The sequence below is a fragment of the Acipenser ruthenus genome, chromosome 47 (genome assembly GCF_902713425.1).
Source record: "Acipenser ruthenus chromosome 47, fAciRut3.2 maternal haplotype, whole genome shotgun sequence".
Lineage (NCBI taxonomy): Eukaryota > Metazoa > Chordata > Actinopteri > Acipenseriformes > Acipenseridae > Acipenser > Acipenser ruthenus.
The window spans coordinates 2,797,501-2,809,762 of record NC_081235.1 but is presented as its reverse complement, the minus strand read 5'-3'; the positions used below and the strand labels follow the sequence as shown (position 1 = coordinate 2,809,762).

At 38.9% G+C, this 12,262-nt stretch overlaps 1 protein-coding gene across 3 annotated transcripts in view; it reads right to left on the bottom strand.

Moving 5' to 3' along the window:
- Positions 1-6,790: 6,790 nt before the first annotated feature.
- LOC117428991 (phosphatidylinositol 3-kinase regulatory subunit gamma-like) overlaps positions 6,791-12,262 on the bottom strand; it is a 55,320-nt gene continuing 49,848 nt past the window's right edge. For all 3 annotated transcript variants that reach the window (XM_059014004.1, XM_059014005.1, XM_059014006.1), the window contains one exon: positions 6,791-12,262. This exon is cut by the window's right edge and continues 3,755 nt beyond it. The gene's annotated coding sequence lies outside the window, so the exon portion shown is untranslated.

Here is a 12,262-nt window from a genome sequence, read left to right as displayed (position 1 = left end):
AAGTTTACAAACGAGAGGAGGCCATTCAGCCCATCTTGCTCGTTTGGTTGTTAGTAGCTTATTGATCCCAGAATCTCATCAAGCAGCTTCTTGAATGATCCCAGGGTGTCAGCTTCAACAACATTACTGGGGAGTTGGTTCCAGACCCTCACAATTCTCTGTGTAAAAAAAGTGCTTCCTATTTTCTGTTTGAATGCCCCTTTATCTAATCTCCATTTGTGACCCCTGGTCCTTGTTTCTTTTTTTCAGGTTGAAAAAGTCCCCTGGGTCGACATTGTCTATACCTTTTAGGATTTTGAATGCTTGAATCAGATCACCGCATAGTCTTCTATGTTCAAGACTGAACAGATTCAATTCTTTTAGCCTGTCTGCATACGACATGTCTTTTAAACCCGGGATAATTCTGGTTGCTCTTCTTTGCACTCTTTCTAATAATTGTGCAAGTGCATTGTGCACCATGTTGTTTCTATTGTACAAAATCTGACAAAACATGTAGGCACTTTGAGAATTTAGGTTGAAGACTCCTTTTATAAAATTACAAGCATATTCTTACTGTGACCATAAAATGCATGCTGCACTATCAATACTGACCAGGGAACCCATTCCTATTTTGATTACAGATTGTAAAAGAGCAACACTATGCACTAATAAAGTAATCGACATGGAAATCAGATTCCATATATTTCTTCCTCATAAAATTTTGAGGCCCTGGAAAAAGATCCCTGATATCATCTCGTGAAATTCTAACAGAACTATACAATCACATTCACAAACATGTACCAAAAAAACAAATCAATCAAAACAATTCCCTAAAAGAGAAGATGACTGCCAAAACAATACTTCTGGGATATGCCTGCTTGTCAGGTATTTACTGAGCATTTTATATCAAAGCTGTCAATAGGCCCCTCCATGGAGGACGTCGCTCCACCGAGGGGCATATCGACAGCTTTGATATAAAATGCTCAGTAAATACCTGACAAGCAGGCATATCCCAGAAGTCCTGTTTTGAGTGTCATCTTCGAATTGAAAGTGAACCCCTCTTACACAGAGCTCAGAGCCCTGCCACCTTCAGCACACTGACCCCAGTCTGCTACTCCAGCTGCTGGGATAATGTGGGGTGTAGTGGCCAAACAAATTCACAGCTACTGAAACACGTGAACGTATTTTTGGCGATCGCTACATTTTTCAGTTGTTGTTTCCAATTTGAAGAGCCATCAGCATCTGCTGCTGCCAAGTACTGTTTTACTTTATCAACAGTGTCTCACTATTTAATTAGTAGCTACATATAAACTGCTGTATTTTGAATCAATCATTACACCACTTTGGGAGTAAAGGCCTCTACACACTGGACGGGTGTAGAGGAAATATCAGGAAATTGAGCAAAACTTTACTTTATCACCCCTAACGAATACTAACTAAACTGCATGTAGTCAAAGTAACAAGATTTATTTTCTGATGATGATGGTTCTGATAGGCTTCCTAATAATGACACATCGTATTTGTGGTTGAGTCCATTGCATAAGGGGGGGGGGGGGGGGGGGGGTTGGGGGGGATTGTTAAACAAATTCTCTGTAAAAAGAAAAACCCAGTAATCTGTTTGTTCTTTATTTAATAAAAAAGCTACCCTTTACATTGATGCACACATATATGTGTATGTGTTGCTATACCCTGTTCAGAGCCACCTTGGGACAGTTTGCAGCCTGCAGTCTGGAACCCCAGATTTACATCACTTCTTTGGGAGACCAGTATCGTGTTATTTTGTGGTACCTGTTAAAAAGTGGTACACCAGGCATGTGCAAATGATTTTAGCTCAGAAAACAAGGAAACACCCATCTGAAAGGGGTACTTAGTTATTTTTACTATAATTGTTTCAACAATTCAGCAAATTTATGTGACTAACTGATTAGCAAGAAATTAGGTTCTCTACAATTGTAAACATATACAATCTTGTGGGTGAACTACAGTTTGACTTGTTCAATCACAGCACTGACAGTGTACCATTTTCTGACGTTACATTGGTCAACTTTGGTACCACTTTCTGACCCTACACCAGTATTAATGTTTCTTCATGCGACTGAAATAAAATACAAATCTGAAGTATAGGTTAAGCCACTTTTTATTTACGATATGATAAGGCTTAAATCTTGATGAGTATCACAGGAAAATGCAGTTTAAATAATAATAATAATAATAATAATAATAATAAAGGAATGAGTTATTAAATTGATACTGCAGCTTTGTCCCTTGAACACATTGATGTTGTAAAAAGTGGGCGGGCAAGTGACCCCCTAATCCCACCTATCGATGAAGTACTGTAACTCAGTGCCCTCCCCTCATTTCTCTACATACACGGTCCACTTACATTCTAGCAACATAACACACTGTTTCTGTTTTGTATGCATTTGATGGGAGTGTGTACACTTAGATTAAGAATGAGAAATTAATGATATACATTACATGATTACCCCAGTATACTTTTTACACACACTGCATACTGGACAAACGTTGACTGTGTTTCTATCAGGGGCAGGGTCCTGTCACTCTCCATGTGCAATGACCCAGGAAGTACAACACAGGCTAAAAGCATGGCTTGCAAACAGAGATTTCTTTAACACTGCTGTGGTAGCAGATATCAGAACAATCTAGGTTTGCTTGTGTTGAAGCAGCGTGGTTTAGCCGCTGGACTGCAATGTCAGCAAGTAACTACACAAGGGTCATCACAAGATTAAACCACAAACAAGACGAGTCATGTTAGCGTTAGCGGTTTGTTTGTATTATAGAGACGTACAGGCGATCGCATATCAAACACATTGATGTAAAACAATTATACACCAGTAATGCCCATCCTTATAAAAGTTTTCCACAAGAATTTCCAAGGCGTTTGATAGTTTCCCAATGCTTTTCCCATGGTTATACTATGGATTTACCATAGTTTGCCATGTTTCAATCATGCTTTACCACACCTCTCTGTGCTTTACAATGCTTACCTATGCTTTACCATGTTTTCCCTGTGCTTTATTACACTTAGGTTAGTATGGGGAATACTGTGGATAGTGTAAAATGACATCTTTGAATATATGGAAAAACAAATAGAGGTGATGGAGAGACATTTTGTCAGTACGGCAGCTGAAGCTGTGTAACTCCCTAGCGAACTCAAAGCAGACTCCTGCAGGGCTGGCCTTCGTCCTCCAGCGGCCGGCAGCTCAAACCGCTGTGGAGCTCCTGGGTGTAAAAGGGGACTGGCTTGGGGATCGGAGGACGCCCACTGACCCCTCAGTCCTCCTGACCTGTGTGGGACGCTGCTGTGATGAGGGAACATAATTAGACATTCTAAATTTGGAAAAGGGGGGTGGGGGAGGCGAATAGGGAGGATACGAATGTTAGCGCTCAGTATGATGAAAACATTTATGACCACGGAAATGAATAGTTTTGAATAAATGGTATTTAAGACCTATATGTCACTGGATAAGCAAAAGAGGTGCCAGCATTATGATGAAGTATATTAAAAAGGATTGCTTTACAGTATAAGACAGACAGATATCCCCTATATCCTCAGAATGTGATACTCAATAACTTAAGCTAAATAATGTTAATACCAAGCTTCTTCACAATTAGATAGACGTTTTTCAGAATATATGGAAACATGTACAGTGTGACATACCTACGCAATAGTACTGCATTACCGGATGCCAGCCTTGTCATGCTTTAGCATACTTATCTGTGCTTTATTACATTTTGCTGTGCTTTTACCATGGTGCTGTATTACTTTGCTTGGGAGAGTACAATCCATTTAGAATGTATGACATCAGAAAATATCATTCTAATGCCAAAACAGATAAAAAAAAGAAGTATCCAATCAAAATAATCCCCTGTGGTTAACAGCCAGTACTATTCGCTTGACATATGTGTATCCGGGGAGATGTGTCTGTGTGGAAACCGTGCAGCACTAAGTGTTAGGGAAGCTGAAACTTATCAAAGGAAAGCACCGAAAATTCCAATAGCTATTGGAACTACACAATGGAAGCATTGTCGTGGAATTAAAACGATTCACTTACCTCCCCCCACCACCATACTTTATTTTTTTCATGAAATAAGGAACACAAATGATAAAAGCAGAACCCACACTATACAGATAATAGAGCTATCAGTAACATGATAAAGAATATCACTGTGGCCCGTGTGCACACATGGTAACAATTACAGACAGAAGCCTCCACATTGCCCAGACTCTGGAGCCATGAACTGAATAAATGATTAAGCTCCAGCCACAGGTGTATAGAAAGTGTTAGCTCAGAATTGTGATGGTGAAGGAACGCTGCGGTGGGCTGTTTTTGGTAGTGTTGTTTTGTGTATTTGTAGAATATAAATGCATGTGCACTGCAGCTTCCTGGTCTCGGAGTCTCCTTGCCGACGCTACCCGGTCACATACCCTTTCATAACTGTGCTAGGAGAACACCCTCTTCCAGTTTCATGACAACCAGATAAGCAGCTCTCCAGATATACAAGTGTGGCAGACCGACGGGCAGACAGATAGACAAGACAAGACAGGGTGTCATACAGATGGGCAGATAGCTGCCACACCCCACTTCATGTGGGTTTTTTTTATCACTTATATGCAAAACGCTAAAAATATCATGAGAACCACTTACCTAGTTGCCATGAAGCTTGGCATTAACGTTATTTAGCTGAAGTTACTGAGTATAGCAGATTCTCAGGGTATATGGGAACGTCTGTCCATACACTTAGCCATCTGTAGGTCACACATACATTTTTGTATACATCTGTAGAACCACTCATGAAACTTTGGTATTAATTTATTAGCATAGTTTATTATGCATGATTGAGGATATAGGATATATTTGTACATCCATCTGTCTTTACATCACACTTACATTTTTCCATATATCTAGAGAATGGCTTAATCTATTCTGATCAAACTACACTCTTCTGTACATACTGTTGATATATGGCATTGTCATCACCTTTTTCATCACACAGGTAGCTGACTTTGAATTTACAGCTGGGGCAGGGGATAGATGTTACTGAGACACATTAAACATGAAGACTAAGGATTTTAAGCAAATAGGTCTATAGTTGTGCATAAGCATCTCCTTCAATATAGATCTTATTTTGTGTAAATGTGGTATACTGCTTGTTACTCGCATGTTCAATTGTCATCCAGGAAAAACAAACAAACACACACACAGCGAGACATTTTCTTCGTATAAAACAAAAAGAGAAGCCTTGCATGACCAGGGTCCAACTTGAGTTCATACAGTAAGTGGAATATCTCTAGAGTTTCAAACACTCACAAAAATCACAAGGATGACATCAAAAGAAAGCAGGTTTTAGAGCCCAAACTTAACCTTTCACCACAGGGTGTTACCATTTCACTACAGACTTTGAGCTGGCCAACATTCCTACAGCGCCCCAAAAACAGCTTCTATTGAAGGGGGAAGTAAAATATATTTAAAAAAGAATATATACATTTTTGTTTTCACAAGATCGCCTGTAGCGCTTACTATTAGGCCAGAGATATGAACATTTTCATTGAAATGTGTAGCTTATAAAACACGATTTAAAAACAAAAAAGAATTTAAAGTAAACATTTTTTGACATATTATGTTGATTCAGGATATGCACGTATTTCAAATGCACCACTACAGAAAAACTGATGCACCCTGGCAGGTCACGTGCCACTCAATCATTGGAGAGGGTTTAACAACACAATGAAGTGATTAGGTATCAGGAAGCAGCAGTCATTGTATATAACAGTATACCTTAACTTATCACACAATGGGCTTATTACAAATATTACAAGTATATACTGTAATACCATGTTGTTATTCACTGGCATGAATACAGCCCACCAAAATGAACCTTTATCCCTGTCCTACAGAATGATTTGGTAAGTTAATGTATGTACGTCAATTACAGTGCTCCAAACATTACATTTAATACATATTTAAACCTGTTCCGTAAACTGCTGTTCTGCTTAAACAGTCAGGCACTTTTTCAATGAATCAGTCAACTTGAACTTATAGTCCTCTTTATATCCGGCTATTTCAAAGTGTACATGGACGTTCTCATGTCGTATTTAATGACAGGGTGTTATGGCTTGGCATCTGAGCCCATGGAATTGAATGGAGAGGCAAGGGCTGGGCGTGAACCACAAACCGCAGGGTTCAAAGAGGAGTTTAAAAAGTTTATGTAACCAAAGGACTTTGTTTATAATATGAGACGGTTAGAGACATTCTTACTATTTTATGGTGTTGCAATAGCTCTTTGTGGTTGAAACTTTAAATGACTTTTTTTGTGTTTTTTTTTTGTTTAAGTCTGTGTTGCTTTCACCTCAGTTCAGGAGCTGCTCCTTGGTTCAACTATGGTCAAAAGCATATTCAGCAGTTCATTCAACTTTATGAAGCAAATTGTTAATTCTATAGGGGGATGCAAAACTGTTGGCCATAGCTTTAGTTGCCTGCTAGATGTATGTGCAACACAGGCTAGTTCAGACAACGTGTCTATAGAAGACAGCGCCCTCTAGTGCCAAGTTTGTTTTTCTGGCAATACACAGCTGTGCACTAAGAGCCAACTATGACAGGCAACTGGAACTAGAGAACAACTCCTGAACTCAACACAGAGAAACACTGACTTTTAAAAAGACACTTTTGTAAAAGGACTGAAAGCATCATAAAACGATACAGGGAAAGTAAAATAAAACAGACATCTGAAACTATTTAAAATCACAGAAGAATAAAGACCAAGAGAAATAAACACACAACTCCACTGCTTGAACCTCAAGTCCAATTTATTGTCCATTGCTGTGGTGTTTTTTTTTTTCTTTTTTAAAAAAGTACCATAGAAAACAGAGAGAGTACCAGTCTGAAACAAACACTGCGTCCGATTCAGCTGCACAGACCTGTAACTGCAGAAGCACTGGACCCGACAACAAACCAAAAGATAGAAACAGAAAGAAATACATCTGGCATGTACACCTTACCAGAAGAGCTCGTGCCAAACTCAGAACACGGCTCCCCTAGTGTCCACTTTAAATACAATTCTACAAACCTTAAATCAGCTACTGGAATACGTTGCATATTGTACAGCGCCAAGCAGTTTAGACATTTTCAAATTGCGCATTAAGTGTTTCTGACTTTTCTGTTCAACCTTTGTAATCATGACCACCAGACTGTAAAACTGTACACCTCTTCATCTGCATATGCTTCCCGCATACGGGACTATAAAAAGAGGAAGAAATCCATCCACCAGGTTTTAATATGGTCTTATTAAACACTACTGCCTGTCACTCACCAATCCCCTCTGACATGACAGATTCAATGACCGAGTCAGTTTTCACCTGTAGTGGAGAATTGTTCCCTTGGGCTGAAAAAGTGAGCACCCAAGTCTTTACTAATCCTATTACAGCGTCGCCTTTGCCAGGATTATCCGGTATTCCTTTGGTTTCATGGAATGCTCATTGTAAAGCTGAGGAGGCTAAAATGGTCTTTTTTCAGGGGCTCCCAAAAACTGCAATAGATCACCTTACAGAGGAACATTTATTTTTATGAAGTTATTTTATTGAAACATGTCTATTGTGCACCGGTTGCAGGCGTTTTCCTACTTAATGTGATCATTTTCAATGTACCCTCTGCTTCTGACCTGATCAAATAGAGCCGGGGCAGAGACATACAAGCTAAGGAAAATCTAAAATCATGTTAAACCCCAGTTAAATACACAATCTAAAAGGTGATTTATTACAGTAATTTTCGAGCCCCTTAAAAATAAACATTGAAAAGGAGAAAGTCTACTTCTACCATTACAATAAAACAAGTGTTATAAAGCTAAAAAACTCTTTAAGTGGGCTTTTCCTTTCTTATGTCTTCACTGAATAGTCCTGTGTATAAGAACAGACGTTTATGATGACACCCCAGACAAAAGCCCGTGCACATACTGAAGCGATCGTTTAGAACATGTATTTATGATCAGCCTCAACACATCACTTGAACAGTGTCATTACTGAAGGCAGCAGGATTTGCAAAAAGCAGAACTTTAATTCAAAACAATAAGAAATAAACAAAAAAGCTACAGGATGAGCTTCTTTCTAAATTATCTAAGGTTCATTTGAAACATTTCTATTTGGTTAATTGAAGTACACAAAATCTAAAAAGTAGGAAATATTCAAGCTAGCTTATTTTATTAAATCCGTCAGGATAAAAACAACAACAAAAAAACAAGTAAAACATTACAAAACAACTTAAAATAAAACTAAAAAATAAAAATGACTTAAAAACAAAGCCAGCCGCGGTCAGGCCCCGTTGTTTAAGATATCAGGTGGTTCTCAGATCCCAGGGGTTGGGTTAAAGTACACAGTGCTAACACAGCAATCCCAGGAAATCATTCCTGATGTCCCACATTTCAAATGTATGGACTGCTCCTTGCTGAAACTAGACATTAACAACATGGCAGTCATAAGACAAGCAGAGATTTGTACTCAAATGCATCCAGCGTCTAGGATTCTGTGTAATACTGCAAATATTAAAAGGCAGGGACACGGTGATCACATCTAATGATGTCCACGGCTTGCATTGGAACACGTGAAGGGAACACATGGGGAGAGGAAAACACCTCATTAAATCTGAAACCAAGTTGCACGCAATTAAACTAATCAAATATAGATGTGCAAAGTCTAAATGTGGTCTACCGACCAAAACAGAGTAACGTCAAATGCCATCTTGTGATTTGTTACGGATCCCTTACCCTTCCACGTTGTTTGCAATCCTTCCCAGGCTGTGTTTCGTATTGTTTGGTGATTCTGTGTTGCTTTGATTAGGAGTTCAGAAGCTTTTCTAGTTGGAGGCTGGATCAGCAAGGTGTCTGTATTACGAAGCACTGTCTGGCGCACTGCTGTGTATTGCCAACAAAACTGAAGAAAACTTTTTCTAAAGTGTCCGGTCACTAGATGGCGCTGGTTCTTACTTCTATAAAGACACTTTGGCTGATCGTGCTTCAGTGGCATAGATTCTGACAGGAAGAGCAGCTCCTGAAACCAACACATTTATAAAACTAAAAAACCCTCAACGAGAAGCACCCAGAATGACTACAAACACCTTAAACAGGTAAGGGGACAGTAAAATAAAAGAAGAAAAAAAGAAAATGAAGTTTAAAGCTACTTGGAAACGGATCATTTTGCACTGAAAGATGTGTCTTTCTCTTTGTTCCTCAACCAAACTGTCTTTTTTATCTTTCTACCTATAAAAATCTATTTAAATATTATCTTGATGTGATTATACTTATGAAAAAACTCAAAGGTGGTATGATAACTTGTTATATTTAAAATGGCAATGCTACAAATATAGTTTGCTTCTATAAGCTATCTCTTCAGAAACAGATCTCCTGAAGTTCTCCCTTCAAGATAGAAAGAGCCGGCAGCACCACCAGAGCCAATTAGAGCAGGGCAGCACCATCAGGGCCAATTAGAGCAGGGCAGCACCATCAGGGCCAATTAGAGCAGGGCAGCACCATCAGGGCCAATTAGAGCAGGGCAGCACCATCAGGGCCAATTAAAGCAGGGCAGCACCATCAGGGCCAATTAGAGCAGGGCAGCACCATCAGGGCCAATTAGAGCAGGGCAGCACCATCAGGGCCAATTAAAAGAGCCAGCAGCACCATCAGGGCCAATTAGAGCCGGCAGCACCGCCAGGGCCAATTAGAGCAGGGCAGCACCATCAGGGCCAATTAAAGGATGAAGGGAACATTCTAAGCAGTTTCGAAATTTTAACAAACTTCTGTCTTTTTCACATCCAATTTGTTTCCAACTGAATCCAGTTCAGATTGCTTCAGAATATGAAATGTTTCAAACCATTTAAGTCTGACCTTTAAGCACGGAAGTAAATGAGAAGATATTACATGTACCGTTTATACTGGACTTGGTTTCTTTGCGTGCTATACAGCAGCTCATTTGGACTGTGCTGTAGCCGACTCCACCACCCAGAGACTTCGGCATAAACATAGTGTTCCATGGAGCTTTCAATGCTGGTAAAAAGAATTAAAACGGACGTAACATATTGAACATATAACTAGTCATCTAAATCAGTGCTGTATATCTAGCTAAAGAAAGCTACTGTCCTCACTTGAAGAATGAATAAAACATGGGATATATTTTGAGTGTCTATCTGTAAAGTATCTGGTACTTAATGACAGAAAATACAAATTCAAATGAAAAAGCCCCTTTTTACTACAGAATACAAAACAAATAACAGAAATGCTACAAAAACAATTCCATACAGGAATTGATAACATACCACGGTAATTCAAACGTTATTTCAGGGCACACATTCAACATGAAACCTCTTACTCTAAGAGTTCATGAGCACCCGTTACAAAAAAACCTTCTAAAACCAACAGCTACTGGGATGAAATATGTTCTTCAACATGGGCTCGTTTCTGTGCGAAAATACTTGTTTCCTCAATTCACACACAATTCGAAGAAATTGAGGTATTTTCAATGAATCTAAACGCCAGCACTGTTAAACAAATAATTGAATCTAGCTATGAAACTCCAACAGTGCATGCTAGTCTCTAGATAGATTCTCTGTAAATGAAAAAAAAAGTTTAATATTTGAATTACATATACAAAAAACATTTTATCAACTTCAGTGTCCATTTTCCAAAAATATTCTCTCACCTATTCAAAGCTAAAATTGAACCCAAAGTTTCTGTCTGTACCCATTGTTTTACGCAGCTGTGTTAAAGTGTGCACTCCTGTTGAAGTAATGTGCTTTTTCTTGGCTGTTGCTTATATGAACTAACACTGACTAAAAACTAAAAAAATTGCCTTTTGTTTATTGGGAGAAATGTGTGTGTTTAACTGGTTTAGGTATGGCAGCTACATTGCTAGCAGTTTCTTAATGGAAATGTACCTGGATGTATGAGTGGGGTTAATAGTTTAGAGTTTATTCATTATCCATATACACTGGACAGTGTACTTTATATAATATTTATGTATTCAATTTGATCATACACTGTCCTATAGACTTTTAATCACACACACTCCTATACTTTTCAGATTGCATTGTGCCATTTGATTACCTGTTCATGTTATACAGTTTTGTAACCTATGGATCCCAGTAGAGATGATGAGGACACTGGTTACACAACTGGACTGGTTTATAAAGCTATTGATACTGAAACTTGGGGTAAATGCTTTTCTAACCTCAACACCCAAATGAAGCATCTGCGTTTGAATTTCTAGAATACAACTTTTCATTCATGTTAATGCCACTAAAAAAATGATTTATTTTTTAATTGCAATAGCCAACAAGAAAAAAAAAATAAAAAACCCAAACTACTTCCAACACTGCTCCGAATGTTTCCAAGCAGTTTGACAGCAACTGTGCACAGCCACGCTGCGGCCACTCACACACACAGGGGTGCAGGGCTGGCTCAGGAAGGGAAACACCAGCTCAACACACGTGTCACACGCTTTCTTTGGCGATATGGGGTGCTACCGCATGTTGATCAGTAAAATACTTGGCAACATATAAGTTACACTGAAATAGCCTTTTTGGACTGAAGTTCAGTGTGCCGTTTAGTTAAATCTTTGAACACTGCAGACAAGACAGGTCTAGGAAAAATCTATCAAAACAGCCAATCCAATCCAGGAGAAATAGCTAGTATTGTATGACCTATTTCCATTAGACATTTAATGAAGAGTAGCTTTACGTGTCATTTTAAATGCTTTTTTAACAGTTCCCTTAGTACTACATTGTGTTTGCAATCACTATGATTGTAGCTCCAATAGTTATTTTACTCTAAATCTGCCTTTACCTGGCTTTGAGCTTGTCTGGAGAATCCCAAGTGCCAGCACTGAACAGCCTTCCTCATTCCATTCAAATCATGTGACAAAGGGACACTTGACCTCAGCCCCACCTCCTGTACATTAATACAGACAGAGAGAGTAGGCGGGGCTGTCACATGATGTGAATGGAATGAGGAAGGCTGCTCTGTCCCAGCACTTGGACAAGCTCAAAGCAGGTCAAGAGATTTAGAATGATTGCAAACAATAAAATAGTAAGGCAAAACATAATACATTTAAATGACATATGAAGCTACAGTTTTAAGTAAGGTTATCATTTTGCAAAGTTACTGAAAGTTTGTAACATGTCAGAATTGTTATGGCTAGACTGATACTAAGGATTACAGAATGATCTGGAATTCTTGTTTCCCCCCTCCCCCACTGTGAAGTAACAAATTTTTCTCAAAA